General features: G+C 38.9%; 1 long non-coding RNA gene across 1 annotated transcript; it reads right to left on the bottom strand.

Moving 5' to 3' along the window:
• Nucleotides 1–5957: 5957 nt before the first annotated feature.
• Nucleotides 5958–16656, bottom strand: LOC140332609 (uncharacterized). The gene is made up of 3 exons (XR_011921195.1): nt 16335–16656; nt 11691–11803; nt 5958–8373 (listed from the first exon to the last, which is right to left on the bottom strand). It is a non-coding gene; the product is annotated as an uncharacterized lncRNA (long non-coding RNA).
• Between the last annotated feature and the right edge of the window lie 1083 nt (nt 16657–17739).

Here is a 17739-nt window from a genome sequence, read left to right as displayed (position 1 = left end):
GGTTGGTTGGTCTGGTATAAGGTTGATTTTTTCTCGCCTTTACCACCACTAGGGATGAGCGAGATTTGTAAATTCGATCTAACAGCCTTTCTCGCTTATCGAACATGTAAGCGAGAACGGCCTTGTGAATTCGACCATCAAATTCAAACTTTTCAGGACCTGCAAGAGCAACCTGATTGCTCTTGCTGCCCTACCAGAACTGTAGTATGTGTTCTTGGATAGAAATTCTCTATCCAAGAACAAAGGAGTCCCGCGGCTGTGCTCATGAATGGATGCAACTGTGGGAATAATCCTGTGATGATTCCCACATCTGCATTCATTCATGAGCACAGCTGCGGGACTCCTCCTATCAGTGTGGGATCCCTGGGCACTAAAGGTTAAATGAGGACAAGGCTCCCCATTCATCACCTCCAGTGCTCTCGGATTGGCTGAGGAAAGGTAAACCCTGATGACAGCTCAAGCGTTGGTTCGCCGAAATGTCACGGACCCATCAGAAGTTCGAGAAAACTTTTGCAAGACTGGCAGACGAGGCCTTCTCACTCATCCCTAACCACCACCCATTATTCCAATCTTCACTGGGTTCAGAGTAATGGACTCTTTTTTTCCTATACCTGCTACATGCTTAGTCCCTAATTTGCTCTGTGGTCTCTTACATCAGCCCTTATGCCACTGCAGGACGCAGTACTGAGAGATTAATGAACAGAACCAAAGCCCATGGCGTGGGGTGCTGGTATCCAACACACCCCAGAAGTGTTGAATGTGAAGATTCCTCAGCCAGCTCCTGATGTGGTGGGTTGGATGGTGGAATAGATGTTTAGAACCCTCTCTCTTGCAGGTCCTGCAGGGTGACATTTCGTTAACTTAGCAAGTCACTTTACCCTTACTCAGGGGATGGTGATAGGAATCCTGAGGTTCATTTGTATCCAAGATTTAAAAGAATTTCAGAAGAGACAGCAGCAGATGTTTTGAGCCTAATCTCAGAAAGGAAATAGGAAAACATAAACAAGAAGCATCCAGGAAATATCTGTTACAAGACAAGAGGGGAAAAAAAACAATAAAAATGACTTACATCTGCATGGAGATGCTGAGATGCTGAAATCAAACTCAGTGTAAAATACACAAAAATCATGTGAGGATTGAAGCATTTCATTCTGCTGCTAAAGTGATGTTTTAAAATTCCCCAGCAATATGGTCAGCATTTTTGATAATTGGATGAAATGGAACGGTCCTGGCCACAAGTCCATAAGGACTTCTGGGAGTATAGGATTCAGCAAAAGCCACGACAGACATACTTTTCATTGTTTCTTCAAATTGTAGGCAAACAGGATTCTTAATGATAGAGTTTCATGTTCACCTCCAGCACGGATTCACACCAGGAATCCCTCGGTGCTGTCAGCGGATAAAACCAAATTTAGAATAAGTAACGGAGAGGTCATTGAACACATCATATTCTGTGGCTTTTTTAGGAGAGAGACAAAAAGAGGTAGATAAAGATAGGTTATGTGATAGATAGATAGATAGATGGATAAATAGATAGGTAGATAGATAGATAGATAGATAGATAGATAGATAGATAGATAGAAATAATGCAAGCAAGCAGGCACTCTATTTAACAGAATGGAGCTACTTATCACCATTTTAGAGGTATTACAGGACTTTTTTTTTCTGCTAATCTGATTAAATTTTTATTAAGATTTTTAAAAGTTTACAAGTACAGAATCACAAAAAAAAAGAAAAAAAGAAAGGGAATAAAAAAGGGAGGGGATATAAAATACACAGCCATAAATTTCCAATGATAAAATGCATAGAGTACATCCATGAAAATGCATTGAAAAACAGATAACATGCTCACCAAAGCAAAAGAGAAGATACATATAAATGTTAAACATATCCCGTATCATAATATATGATACAATGAAAAAAGGAGGAAAACTCAAAGTTGTTCTGCATATACTGTATATACATACAAAGTTAGGAAGAAACCCATATATTCAGGATGAATTTAGAAACTCCTATTTATGTTAGCTTATTTATAATAGGTAAAATCATTAATAACATTGAGTATTCTCCACTATTAAAAAAAATGATCACTAGAGAACAAAACATGGTCCCACTTTTATAAATATGACGTCTAAAAGCAGAGACCAAGAATGTAAACCACATTCACATTACTCCTTTTCTTTCTTTACAAATAGACCCTTTAGTGTGGAAGGAGGTAAAATGCAGGTATCAGATTTTTAGTTGTAGGGTGTGTTTAAATGTAGGAAATAGGATGGGGACACCTGGTTAAGGTATTTCATTTTTGTTGTCTTTTTGTGCTGATTGCTCTATACTAACAACTGTGTTGGACTCCAGTATCTGAACAGTACAATATATCATGTGTGGGTCTTCTGAGCTCCAGATTATAAAATACCAAGGCTGGCCTGTTGCTAATGATGTCACCCAAACTTCACATCCAAAATCTAAAATATGGAGGAGCCAATTTAAACATTTACTGGCAAACTTCAAGGCAGTAGTGTAAAGTATACACAGAGGAGATTACTTCTCTGTATAAATACATTAAAAACACCTTCAAAGGTAGACACACCTGGCTGAACAGTTGGTGACAGCTGGAATATTTCAAATGGAAGCAGGCCATAGAATGGGAATCCAGTCACTTCATCTGCCTAATTATTATTGCTTTTCAGGTGGCATTTTCAGTGTGGTCATATAACCTAATCAATAATAAAAAGTATATAAAAAGCCAGCAGTGGAAGGTAAGTGGTGGCAGATACGGCACTTTCAGTTTTAAAGTTATAATTTTAACTAATAAAGTTTGAAAACAATTGTTCTCCTGAAGTTGCAGCCATCTAAAAACGTACTCCCAGAAATACACTCAAAAAGAAAAGAATTGTGAATGCTGTGCTAAAAAATGGCAAGCAGATAGTAAAGAAACAATCAGCTGGTTGTTTCCTCATCACTGATTTTTCATGCCATGTTCTGTACCATCCAATCAGCCACATTGGTAAAGGCAGAACTTTGCATTCTAATGCAAGACCTGACCTCTGATGACTGCTAATCTGATGACTAGTGGGGGAATAATTAGGCAACAGCAGCAGAAGTGGACAGCAGAAGCGGGGAGATCCTTTCACTGCAGATCCACAGATACAACTTCTCCCCAGCAAGGAGAACAGTGAGCAGGGATTGGCATCACCAAATCTTACCCTAAATCTTGTGAGATCACCAGTCAGAGGCAGCGGTGTCTTGGAATGTCACATTGCAAATTTACAGCATTGAAACTAAAGGCTAAAGTAGTGCAGTTATTTTCCAGTTTGAATTCGAGGTGAAATTATGACTTTTGTAGGGAGCTGCTAGGGCACAATTAGGATTTGTAGATAATCACTATAAGCAAGTCTTACTTTTTTAAATTCAAGTCTACTTTATCAATAACCTTAACTTTCTGAGCTGGCCTCCTAAACAAGAAACCCAACATAATTTGTTGTTGGTGCGCACCCTGGTTTTAAGATTTTTGGGGGTATGAATGAGTAGATTTTTTACTCTTTTAAAAACCACTGAAAAGCAGAACTCCCCTTTTTCTAGTCACCCTACCTTTGTCAATTGTTCTGCTATATAAAATGATAAGCCCAAAGGTTCCAGCATTGTAATCTTCCTGTGCGACAATTTAACTTTTTGACATTTCAGCCTCCCAGGTGGCACAAGGCCTCTAAAAAAACAATTTTTTTAACAAGAAGAGGTCAAGTGGTTGATTCCATTGTAAACAGCTTTTTTATGACCTTCATTGATCTCTAGCAGGTCTGAACTTTCTGCAATGAAATAAACAGAGCTGTAAATAGGGGTAAAAATAAAGTGCGTGGTAAGTTATTATTTAATTCAGTGTTTGCTGGGCATGGTGTTAATAGAGTCTCCTTGTAACACATTCCAGTAATCCCAGAATCCAAGGCTCTTCTGTTCATCAGCCTGGAAGAATGAAACCAGAGACGCCTGTCTGACAGTAACACCAAGAGAAGGGCTCAGTGCGCCAGACCTCCATGTAAGAGAAAGTTATGCCGGCTGCTTCCATAGTGGCGGCTGAAATCTATCTTTGCAGAGTGAGGTGTTTTCTGCGAGGCATCCGAACATTTCGGACCCTTCCCAGGTCTCAGTGGGTAACTCATCCGTAGCCCTCATGACCTTGGACAACATGAAATACTGACATACACCATGGGTCATATGCTGAAAATTCTTCAGATGGTGTCATGGGCTTCTGTGTATTCTTATAATTGTCCAAAGCAAACAGGGGAGCAAGTCAATCCAGATTATTCATATTTTATATAATATTTGAACTGTAAACCTTTTTTTTTGAATAGAGCGTGGAAGTAATAAAACTTTTGTCAGGTTTGATTTGCCATTTGTTTCACTGCTGTTGCCTTTCTAAAAGTCCCAGTAATTGTATTTTTCTATTACATATTGTACAGTATAAGAAAGACCTGTTTATATCATTGTTGTTTATTCCCTTTTATATGTTCTTTCAAAAATTTAATAAAAGTCATTGAAACCAAAGTCCCAGTAATTGTGGGGGAATTCCAACCTTTTCCAGATGTCACCAAAACAGAAAGAAAGAAAATATTCTACTAAACCTTTTTTTTTTTTTTTTTTTTGATCAGGCAGGTCCTTTCTGCAATGAAATAACCTTACCTGTCTGATTGTATTATTTTCTTCCTGGTTTAGATCTTCAGCCAATCCTGTTTATTGGCTGGGCTAGGAATGGCATGATTCTTGCACAGGCATGCAGGAGTTCATTCAGTCCCAGCAGCCGCAGGGGAATCTAGGTAGCAATTTTTGACAGTTGAGGGGACTAATCAGGCAGGTATGTTTTATTGCAGATGGGTCTGTCCCTCGCTCAAATAAAGCCTGTGTGATTACAGATTTTAAAAGTGTAATGTTATCTCCATCTCAAAGCTGTCCATACACTATGCAATATGATTATAAATTCTTTTTTAGGTTTACCACTACTTATGTAGTGGAGAGGCCTGACCTGGTGCAAGGTTCAAACCAAGAAATCTAGAATTGCTTTGCATAACTATTGGTTGCTAACCATCTTGATTATACATTTAGGTAGGCTAGGGTTGCAAAAAGGGCAGAACCTGCAACCTATGTTGCTGAAGTAGTTCAAACCTCAAAGATGGGTGCACATTCACTTTGGGTATTACAAAAATTTGTAAGAAGAATGTCTGTAAAACATGTTGGGGAAGATTTGAAATCTATTTAGGAGCTTTTTAATTGTTTGTATTTTAATGTTATTATAATAGATTTAATTTTTAAATTGAAGTTTTAAATTCATTACTTGGTTGATATCTGCTTTGAAAATCTCCTCTTTTTTGTATGATCGTAATACAAGAATTTGTCTTAGCACAGTTTATATCTACAAATCAGTCCTGGAGTCCTGGAGAAACAATCACACCTAGACTATATATTGGCTGGTGATTATGGGACAAATTGGTGTATTTTTGCCTTAGCCAAGAAAGTTGGTAAAATGCTAATAAAGCGTAATCCCAAACTTTTCAAAATTCACTTTTCGTTCCGATCAATAAGGGGTTAAAAAAAGCTCCAATTTATTTATAGGGAGCTTCATGATAATTTCTCAGAACAATGGTGCCATCTAGAGGCATTCACTGCAACTACAAGAAACACTACTGATACATGGATATCTTTTTTGTATAAAAAATTAAAAAGAGAATGCCTGGATAAGTTTATTAAAGCAAGGGTAAGTGGATCCAAGCTGTATTATTTACAGCTATTAAAAATGAGGCGCTGAAGCCTTGAATGTTAAGAAGCTTTATAATCTGCAAATAAATACTTCCGTCACACTTTGCTGGTGTTTTTTGTGTAGCATGTTTCATAGAAAGGTGTTTAGAGTTTTACCATACACAGAATGAATGATAGACATAAACATACGATACAGGAGCAAGAAGAAAAAAAACATTAAAAGCTATTTTATTTAGCATGTACATTTAATGTAACATTTGTGTGCAATGCATCAGCAGGAATGCAAAGCAAATTATGGAAGGGAATTTACAATGCAGTAACTTTTACAATTTGTAATTGTGTAATGGAGCTTACATAGTATTAAAATATTCTGTGTAATGTAACTAAAAAGTGAGAAGAAACTAAGCCCATTTGAGAATAATAGGGGGTTTCAGAAGAAAGTAAAGGAGATAATAGATGATCGACAAGAAAATGTAATTTATTTTGTTATTTTTATTCTTTTACAAAGATTGGATTTTCTAGAACTCTGCTACTTCCCAGCAACTGGACGTGGAGGACAGGAACTGACACTAAGCGGCCAAAAGTAAGGCCTTGCTTATCAGTTTTACCAGCCAGGTAGCGCTGGTAACAGAAAAACAGAAACAGAAAAGGTTAGTGTCCTAAGCTGGGGTACATAAACATCAAAGGCATTAAGCAATGTGAACTGCAGAAAAATGGGATGTAAAGGATAAGAATATAATAACATAAAGGTAGGAAATTGAAAAGGCACATCTGCAACAGTAAAGTTATCACGGGATGGCAAAAGCCAAAAATGAGCTCAGAGTATGCCCATCCTCTACCCGAAGACAATGCAAATGTATTTTGTGTAATCAGAATCAAAGTTTGCATATCAATGTGATAATGTGAAAGGTGGGTAACCCCATATGAAAGTAGTAAGTGGAATTTCCAAAAAAAAAATACCTTGGTGTTTAAACAGTTAGGTGGATTATAAAATAAAATTGACAATTGAAGGCAATAATAAAAGGAAAAAGAACAAACTGAGCACTCAACTGAGAAGGTCAGAGAAACACGAAAAGTCCTTCCCAAATGGTGACATAGCAAGAAGTCAATGAGTAAATCTTCATAGATTATTATCATCAGTCATCGTCGCAGGGTTTGATGCCTTTAGGTGTTGCAGATTTCATTCATGCAAAAGAATGAGTTGTTTGCACTGGGTTTGGGTACAAGGATGGGGTCGTGATGGTGTCCCGATTATTTTAGTCTGTGGGTGAGTAGAAAAAACAAACCCAGGGTGAGTAGAAAGTTTGGGCATCTTCTAGTGTGGATTTAGTGTGTGGCTGGGCATGATGTATAAAGGTTAGGAAATAAGAGTGGTAGTTATTCTGACTGTTGTGCAGAATTGCCAGCTGAGGTTTCAACTCCTATTGTTTCATAATTGCGGAGAGAGCCAAACTTGGAACGATTTGGTAATTTTGGTCCTGGATAGATTGTGTTCTGGAGAATCAGTTCAAGGAGAGTGTCGGTCAGTAAATTCAATGTCTGCTGTTTTTGTGCTAGGACTGGGAGTAAAGTCTGCAGGTTACATCTTTGCTGAAGTTCCAGACAAATGCCTCTCTATGGTCTTTATGGTTTTGGGTCTTGTTTTGCCCTTCATATCTGTTTAAGTGAGCATTATTGTCAACAATAGCAGTTACATAGGTTGAGCAGTAGTAAGCTATTAAGCCAGAATCAATGGTAAATTGGATTTTTTATGGGTTGTGTAGAGCTTCTTAAAGGGCCAGCTGGGGTGCAGCCTGTCTACCCCGCTTTTGTATTACAGTCTCAACATCTGACATCCAAGGAAATGGAGGCAAAATGCCCAATTTGCAAAGAGCTTTATGCAGTGATCACTTTTGTCTGGCATGAATTGTTTTTCTCAGTTAGTTGTAAAGTATTCATCCATTTGTTGGCCCATGTATCCGAGCAAGACACATTGACTTATATTTTTACACCTTGGCTCATGTCTATATCTTGTTTCCATCTAGGTTTAATTGGCTGTTTTCTGGTTATAAGCATGTACTGAACCGGGGCACTTGCTTTATGTTGGGTTCAGCATTAATTTTAAACTTATTAAAGTATTTTAAAGCTGATTTTAGGAAAATACTACTCCTTCCTCCCACATCAATTTTCAACTTTCTTTTGACTATCTGCTGGCATAAAAACAAAAAAAAAATCTGTGGTCACATAAAGCCTCAGAACCTCTTCTCCTCCTGTTTACAGTGCAAGGGTCCTTTTTCGGGTCTACACATCACTTCTTGCATAGCATGGACAGTTGCTTTTGGCTGTCCAGCAGCAAAGTTCTTTCTGCATTCAGAAGAGGCACAACATTACTGTAAGTCTACAAGCACTTTATTGCTTGAATAGCGGTCCTCACCTCTTAGAGAGGCAGTGTCCAAGGATGAGAATGGTAGATAAAAGTGGAATCACACCTTTAAATCTGCAGATCCCTCAACCCCACTGGAGAAGTCCTCTATCTCACGCCATCCTGGAATTCTCCTTCTTCCCGGCATGAAGGAAGTGCCAGGTGCTTCCATCTTGGTCTATCCCAATCTCGCACTGCTTGGGCATGAGATCCGGCGACGTTGCCTGCTGTAAAGGGCAAAAAAAGAGAGACGTTCTCACTGCGCATGCCTCAGTGTAGGAAAATGTGGCAATCTAGACAGAAGGGGTGGGAAAAAGGGGCATTGTCTACCCATTTATTCAAAGTAAAAATTTTAGTTTAGGTCCACTTTAAGGATAGTTTATCCTCATATGTTTCATAAGGAAAGGAAAAATCAAATGCTGAATAGGTAAGAGGTATGTGTGAAAAGGTGGTGTGTGTGGGGTTTTCCCCTCAGTTGCATTTTAAATAAAAAATTATTGGACAAGGACATTTTCTGAAATGCAATATTTACTTTAATATTCATCTTCTATCCGTTGTTGTCCCCATCAGTACTTACCAAAATGTCTTTAATTATCTGGATGGAATTTCATCAGAGGGAAGGAGTTAGATTTGGAAATTAAATCTATTTCCATACTCAGCAGATGATCAAGCTTTTCACCAACTAACAGTTAACCCAAACTGTCTTTGCACTTCATTGCATTAAAGACTTTGCACATACTGTAAAGCAGCCCATTCAAATAAAATAAAATTAAGCAAAATTTCACAAAGTTGATTTAGCCAAAAATCACATCCACTCATCCCTACAAAGCATGAATACTTGCTTGTGATTGTCAGTTGTCAATGTTACTTTTAGGGTACAACAGAAATATCTCTTTTTATTCTAAAGTCCCCAGATTTGTAGTCATCTGAAGTAACTGGAGAAAAATAATATTTCTCTAGCTGGCTGATCAGACGATTCATATGCTGGTGGTTTGGCCGCCATGCTCTGTTACCAGTTTGTCACTTTATGTTTATAAAATGTTCATAGAGATACAGCTGTGAAAACAGAACAACGGCAGTGATGTTCATGTGGGTCCTAACTTATTAACCAGTAAAACCTCAAAGCAAACACAAGCGCTGCTTTGAAGTGTGATTATCACATTATGCATCAGAGAAAATGGGGAAACTCCATCACTCCATATGTTATGCAGAGTTACAGTTTTACAATTTGGAGCCTCAAGAAAACATATGTCTTAAGTTGATTTGAGAACTTCAGTTATGGTCAGTTAACAATATTGGTAATATTCCTGGATGAAATTGTGGATTAAAAAAGGTATCCAAACTTACCAAAACACTGAGATGACAAGACAAGCTTTGGGTTCTGCCATTTCAGGTAAAGTTCTGCCTTTCAGCTTGGACAACTCCAGTTTGGAAATAAACAACTGCAGACTGGCTTTTAAAGGGCCATAACAGTAATTAGTTATAGTTATTTAACCCTGTAGGGATAAATCAAACCTTGACTTTCTATATGTTTTAGATATTTCAATAGAGACATCTCTCTGCCATAGCTCAGACTTTTGAAGAATCCAAAAGCGATTCTGTGACCATGGCTGGTGCTCAATAAATATCCAAGAGATATAAGAATTGTTCTAGAGCTGTACCTCTCTAAAATCTACTGAAAACTGAATTAGGCGATCTTTACCTTTTTTGCAACACTGAATAGGCATCTATGATTACAGGGAATACAGCTGCTTCTGTGGTCCTGTAGCTGCAAGGGTCCCAAATTTTTAAAATGATTGTATCAGTGAAATCCAGAAATCGGATATTCAGGGTGATATCTCTTTAGTAGCTTTTACTGGGCATTGATCACCCACTATAAGTATGGAGTGATCAGAAATCTTCCTGCACAGGAGCTGCATGCTGAGAGTCATGACTGATGAACATGAGCACTGGCTGTTATCCCAACCCCCTGGAGTCAGTACTTTCTAAGTCACTGGGCCTGATTTACTCAATCTCTTCAGAGGATACACTTTCATCAGTGAAGTTAGGTGATCCAGGAAACCTGGAATGGATTTCTGTTTGCTATGTAAATGTTTTGAATCCTGGGCTAAATCCATTCCAGGTTAGATGGATCACCCAGCTTCATTGATGAAAGTCTCCTTGGAAAGCTTTAATAAACCAGGCCCACTGACCCAAAACAAGCAAGCAAATGCAGGCAGTCAGAAGCCCTGCTCTTTAAACTTGTACATAGCTCAGTGATCTAAAGCGGTGGTGGCCAACCTTTTTGGTTCCGCGGACCACTAAAATCACCAGCTCCTGACCTCGCATGTGCGGGGTGCCGGGTGTCAATCAAAGGGGGAGAAACCTCCCCCATAGTGACATCATCATGCCATTAACCTGCCCACTCACACATCTGAGCCTGTGATGGGAAAGTGGGCGGGTTATGTCCAGGAACACAGCCCGCCCACTTCCCTGCACCTGGGACTTGTACGGGGGATGTGTTCCGCAGCTCTGGCGGGTGCGTCCCCCCAGCGGGGTCCTTCTCCTGACCCCGCTCAGGGGTGCACTGGGACCACCAAAATTTTCCCGCGGACCACCGGTTGGCGACCGCTGACCTAGAGTATTAAAACAAGATGGTCAACATAGCACATTAGCAAAATGAACTGCCATGGAAGCTACAATGCAGGCAAATAAAAAATATACAAATTAATGTAACCCTGAATAAATCAATACATCATTAAATGTATTTGTTTGATACAAGCAGTGTAAGTATTTAAATTTGGAATTGGAATTAGACTTGGAATTAGCCTTTTGCAATCCAGTGTCCCTCCTATTTTGTGTTAATTGCCCCACCTACTAGATTGTAAGCTCTTCGGGGCATGGTCCTCTCCTCCATTGTCACTGTCTGTATTCGTTTGTCATATGCAACTTTATTTGCATATTTATCTGTGTTGTGTGTTGAGGTTGTAAAATTCTGGGAACTGGATAGACAAAAATATGAGTATTATGTATTATAAAACAACATATTTATTTGCATTTCATCTAGGTATTTAGATGTTTGCCTAAAGTTCAGGTTTAATAAACTGTGCGGGCAGCAAATCGATAGCCTCCGATGTAACTTTTTTATCTTTATTGACATTTTTAGATTTAAAATTAAAAGTCCACCAGACTTCTATACTAATTGTAACTGAGCATAACACTGACATACCGATAAGAGTAGAGGAATATGGATTAGAAGAATGTGCATTACTTTACAAATCTTTTATAGGGTAAAACTGTTCTTAATATGCAGTATGCATTCCAACTGTACATTCAGCTGTTTGGCTGGAGATGGCTTTTACTTTACTTAAATGTGTTTTTGGAAGGAGTTTTAAGGTTATTGTGAGGTGGGCCAAAAGGAACCCAAAATCTCTCCCCTCCAGAGACACTGTAAAATACAACCCCATATACAAATATATATAATAACATATATATAACTGTATAGAAAATGTAATTAAAAGAAATATACAACTTTTTTTAAATTATACATAATTAACAAGAATACCTGCATTCCTTGCCATATGTTGTAGATTCATCCACCACTCTTCTGTATAATGCGTTATAATGACCTTTCACAAATCATCTGAATTACCTTTTGTTTGTATGAATCAAATGTACCTGTAATGGAAAAAAATAGGATTTATATGTTTCTCACCTCAATTATGTTCTAAATATCCATACACTTTGTTGCAAGAGGACATTACACTCATTCCAGTTATTATTAATATTTTTATTAATAAACAGTATTTCTATAGCGCCAACATATTACGCAGAGCTGTACATTAAATAGTGGTTGCAAATGACACAGACAGTGACACAGGAGAAGAAGAGGACTCCGTCCAGAAGAGCTTACAATCTAAGAGGGGAATACAGAATGGCCAAGCGAGAACATGCTCAAAGGCTGCGTTCACACGTCAAATCATTGTGGCATTTACCTTTCAAAGCACAGAGAAATCACCCTAAACATTATTAGAGTTTAAATTATTATTAAATTATAATATTGGAGCAAACCTTTAGATCTATAGGATTATTCCAATAAACATTGTAACACAGTGTTGAACTTTACAGATTATGTATAGCACATGGGGGATTTTTTTCTTTATTGATCATAGCACCAATTAATTGAGAATAACAGGTACTAATAAAAATGAAGTATTTCCCAACATAAATGTAACTTTTATTTAGAAAAAAAAATACACACTGTTTCTTTCTTGGGGGGATATATTGCAACAGGTCCTCCGCCGCTGAGTATTAATTACCTGGTACAGTGTTAACAGACCTTACTCTTTCAAACTGTTCAAACTCTCAGCGGTACTGCAGTCAGTGTACAAATACCCCCCCCCTATTTGTGTAAATACCCATTTACCCCCCCTCCCCCCCTATTTAGGACATTTCCAGGTCCTGTCACTTTCACCTACGCAACATCTCCACAATCCGCCCCTACCTGTCCCCAGAGACCACCAAACTCCTTGTACACGCTCTTATCATTTCTCGTCTGGACTACTGTAACCTCCTCTTCTCTGGTATTCCACTAACCCGACTCTCTCCTCTACAATCTATTATGAATGCTGCAGCCAGACTCATCCATCCTTCCCACCACTCCTCTTCTGCTGCATCTCTTTGCAGTTCTCTTCACTGGCTTCTATTTCACCTTAGAATCAAATTCAAGCTCCTGTGCTTTGCCTTCAAATCCCTCCACAGCTCTTGTCCCACTTACCATTCTGACCTGATAGAAAAATACCCTAGCCGCTTTCTTTGCTCCTCCAATGACCTACTAATGACTTCCTCACTCATAACCTCATCACACGCACAGTTCCAAGACTTTTCTAGAGCTGCCCCAACTCTCTGGAATGGTCTTCCTTCTCCTATTCAGCTTGCTCCTACTTTCTGCTCATTTAAAAAAGCTCTTAAAACCCATCTTTTCAAACTTGCCTATCCTTCTTGTTCTGTCTCCAAAAACCCTCACTACTTTCCACCACTACATATCTCCTCTCCTATTGAACGGCTTAATATACATATTTTTAATAAATATACTACTTAAGGCTGATTTACATATATATGGTAATATGGATATGTGCATATGTGATAGCAGTGTGGCTCTCTTCATTCCTAATTTGATGTGTGCTCCCAAAGTTAGTCCAGGTCCTATTTTTTAGCCACTGAAGGCGCAACCTTCAAAATAAAAAAAGTTAGGATCTACTCAGACTATTTTGTTTTTTTCTTAATGTGAAAGACGAGTCTGAGAACAATCTCAATAAAACCTAACAGAGAATACAGAATAAAAGATAACAGAGACTGTTGATCCAGGGAACATCCGATTGCCTCATTGAATCAGGAAGGAATTCTGTATCCCCTTTTGGAGCAAATTGTATGTCAGAAACCAAACATGGGGATTCTGCGGTGGCTAGCAGTTGACCATTGCACTGAGCCACCTGAAGTGCTGGACAGCTCTGTACCTGATCACTGAGTTACCTTGCCTGATCCTGTTCTTTGATGAATTCTGAACTCTTGTGCTCCTCCCAGCTACTTTCTTTAAAATGATTGTGTGGAACTTCCTTTGTGCCACAATATGATCTTGATCTGCAGCAATACAATTTAAGGTAGGTATTTATTATAAGGTAGATTGTGGCATTAAACAATGTTCACTCAGGCTATTATACCACAAAGTTGTGACCCTACCATCTGAATGTAATAGAAATCTAAATTCATTATTAATATTATTATTATTATTATTAATATTATTATTATTATTATTATTATTAAACAGTATTTTTATAGCGCCAACATATTACGCAGTGTTGTACATTAAATAGGGATTGCAAATGACAGACTAATACAGACAGTGATACAGAGGAGAGGACCCTGCCCAGAAGAGCTTACAATCTAGTAGTTGGGGGAATTTCACACACAATAGGATGGGAGATATGTAGTGGTGGAAAGTAGTGAGGGTTTTTGGAGACAGAACAAGAAGGATAGGCAAGTTTGAAAAGATGGGTTTTAAGAGCTTTTTTAAATGAACAGAAAGTAGGAGCAAGCTGAATAGGAGAAGGAAGACCATTCCAGAGAGTTGGGGCAACTCTAGAAAAGTCTTGGAGCCGTGCGTGTGATGAGGTTATGAATGAGGAAGTCATTAGTAGGTCATTGGAGGTGCGGGGAGAGCGGCAGGGGGAGTATTTTTTTACCAAGTCAGAAATGTAAGTGGGACAATAACTGTGTAGGGATTTGAAGGCAAAACAAAGGGGCTTGAATTTGATTCTAAGGTGAAATGGAACCCAATGAAGAGAACTACAAAGAGATGCAGCAGAAGAGGAGCGGTGGGAAGGATGGATGAGTCTGGCTGCAGCATTCATGATAGATTGTAGAGGAGAGAGTCGGGTTAGTGGAATACCAGAGAGGAGGAGGTTACAGTAGTCCAGACGAGAGATGATAAGAGCATGTACAAGGAGTTTGGTGGTCTCAGGGGACAGGTTAATGAGTCTGCTCAATGTTTTTCCAATCTTCCAGGTGCTTCTCAGGTGCTTATTTTTAGCTGGCAGCAGTGACTAACACTGTGGTTTCCTTGTACATCTGCTAGAAGGTTTATGGCGCAGTGCATTCAGTGATACCCTTCTGCATACCTTGGTTGTACCAAGTGGCTTACTGAGTTACTACTGCCTTTCTATCAGCTCAAACTGGCCATTCTCTACAGCAAAGCATTTTAGTCCAGATTGACCAGGGATAATTTCCCCTTTTCAAACCAGGTGGCTTAGAAGTTAGTATTTGGCCTTTTCAGTGCTGGGTCCCAGGTTTAAATCTCAGCCAGTATACTATCTGCATGGAGTTTGCTTGTTTTCCCTGTGTTTGTGTGGGTTTCCTTCCACATCACAAAACATGCAGTTAGGTAATTGACCTTTGACTGTGGTAATGACATAAGACTATAGTAAGCATTAAGGTGCGTACACACTTCCAATTTTTATCGTTCAAAACGAACGACGAACGATCGATTGGGCAAAAATCGTTCGTAAAAAAAGTAACCAACGACGCCGACGAACAAGGAAAGTCGTTGGAAACGAACGACCGGACCGGCGGATCGGATTGCACGACGATCGTTGAACATCATTCGTGTGTACGGTCGTTCGTTGATCGTCCATGATCTGAGCATACGTAATGAACGAACGTTCGTTCACTTTCCTGTCGTGCACATAGTTCCTCTATCGCTCAAACGATCGTATCTATTGTGTGTACAATATCTACGAACGATCGTGTCGTTATCTCTATGTGCAGGATCGGTGCTATACGATCGTTCGTAGATATCGTGCAGGATCGTTCGTCGTTCGTTTTCCAACGATAATAATTGGAAGTGTGTACGTAGCTTAAGAAATTTCTGCGGGACAGTTAGTGAAATGACTATGGACTTAGTAAATGCTGTGTAATATGTTGGCACTATATGAATACTAGTTAATAATATTATTAATAATAATAATAATAATAATAATAATAATAATATGGCTGTGCATGAAAATTCCAGCCGATCAGCAGCTTCTGAAATACTCAGAACAGCCTGTTTGGCACCAACAACCATGTCATGTTCAAAGCCACTTAAATCCCCATTCTTTTCCCCATTTTGATACTTAGTTTTAACTTTAGCAGGTCCACTTGACAATGTCTACATGCATTGAATTGCTGTAAGTGGGTCATTAGCTATTTACTAACAAGCAGCTGTACCCAATAAAGGGGCCGGTAAATATATGTATCCTCGTTAATTGCTTCAAGACATACAGCAGCCATTTATTTATCTAATTTAAATGCTCATTTATACTCACTTGTAACAACCTAGCAATGATTGTGAAAGTGTTTTATGATGATACCGTTGGCTAAAGATAGATGTAAATGAAGTATGAAGCAAATAAATTTATAGACAGAAAAGTTGTTTGAATGCGGATAGTGACACTGAGAGCATGGATGAGTGAGAAAAAATAACATATTTAAACTACAAACCGTTCAAGAACTTCCATTTCCCAGCAAACACCAAAGCAAAGCATTATATGACTGCAAGGTGATACCCAGACACACATACAACCTGTAATATCACAGACGTTCCAGGGGTCAGAAAACACAAGTGATGACAAGGTGACGCTTTTCAAATGCGCCTCTTTTTAGGGGAACTCACATCTGAAATGCTGCCCGTAAAGAGATATTTGTGGCTGTAAATGTTTGAAGGGCTTGTCAGCAACTACATGAAGATGTTCTCGTAAGTGCTGTATATTAGCGCCAGACATGTAGCAATGAAGATCAGAACACATCTTGGTGTGAGTTTCTCTTAACCTGCCAAAATAAAAAGAATACAAGCTGTCAGTAAATACATTACAGAAAGATTTGACAATCTGGGAACAAGTTAGCGTACTACTATACAGTATATACAAACATTAAAAGCCACCCGCTGAATACTGTGTAAGTCTTGTGCCGCCAAAGCCGCTCTGACCCATCCAAGCCTGGACTCCACTCTAGGTATTTAGCAAATTTGTGCTACAGTAGCTTTTTGTGGGATAAGGCAAGAGAGGATAGAATTCCCCCTCACCTCCTGAGCATTAATGGCCTGATTTATAAAAGTTCTCCAAGGCTGGAGAGGATATACTTTCATCAGTGAAGCTGGGGGATCCAGCAAACCTGGAATGGATTTTTTCAAAGTCTTTTGATATTTGCTAGCAAATTTCCCAAATCCTGGACCCAATCCATTCCAGGTTTGCTGGATCACCCAGCTTCACTGATCAAAGTGTATATTCTCCCTAGCCTTGGAGAGCTTTAGTAAATCAGGCCCAATGCATATATTCAACTGTGGGTACTAACCACTGCACACCCATAATTCCTATCCAAACTAATTTACAGATGCCAGACATCAAGCCACCATATTTGTCAAAGTAATTTGCCTATTTTCTGCTTCCAACACATCTCATTTAAACCTGTCTGTTCACTTGCTGCCTAATACACCACTACTTGACAAATGCCATTGTAAAAGATACCCAATTGCATTCACGTATTGTGTGTAGGTGGTTTTAAGTTTTTGGCTGCTTTATTCCTACAAAACTCTCCTCTAGCCCTGTCCTTTGGATGCAAACCATTTGTAACATACTTAGGCTGTACGCCAATGTTCCAGGCAGACAAATTCTTCCCCCGTATACCAGGTCCCATGCCATGCATTATCTCTGTAACCTCCCACTGTCTTTCCTATGTTGGCACAAGCAACAATCCTGCAAATATAAACTGGGAGCCGAGTATACTAAATTGTTCTTATTCTATGTATTCTGTCGTTATTCCCAAATCATGGACCACTACATCTAGGTTGTGCTAAGCCCTTCCCAGTAACCTGTCTGCTTGGTCGACTATTTGCCACATCCTGGTGCCAGGGGAACGGTAAACCAGCTGAGGAAACATTTAATTTTATTATTCCTTCTGATTTTAGAACCCCCTAATACCTCAAGCTATCTTGACCTTTCCTCCTTACCATCATCAAGTTCACAAGAACTCTTTCAGCTTTTAGGGGTATCAGTGACATCTGTTAATTTTTTCCAAAATCA

The sequence above is a fragment of the Pyxicephalus adspersus genome, chromosome 6 (assembly GCF_032062135.1).
Source record: "Pyxicephalus adspersus chromosome 6, UCB_Pads_2.0, whole genome shotgun sequence".
In the NCBI taxonomy this organism is placed as follows: Eukaryota; Metazoa; Chordata; class Amphibia; order Anura; family Pyxicephalidae; genus Pyxicephalus; species Pyxicephalus adspersus.
The sequence above is the reverse complement of the archived record's forward strand: the minus strand, read 5'-3'. Positions and strand labels throughout refer to the sequence as shown.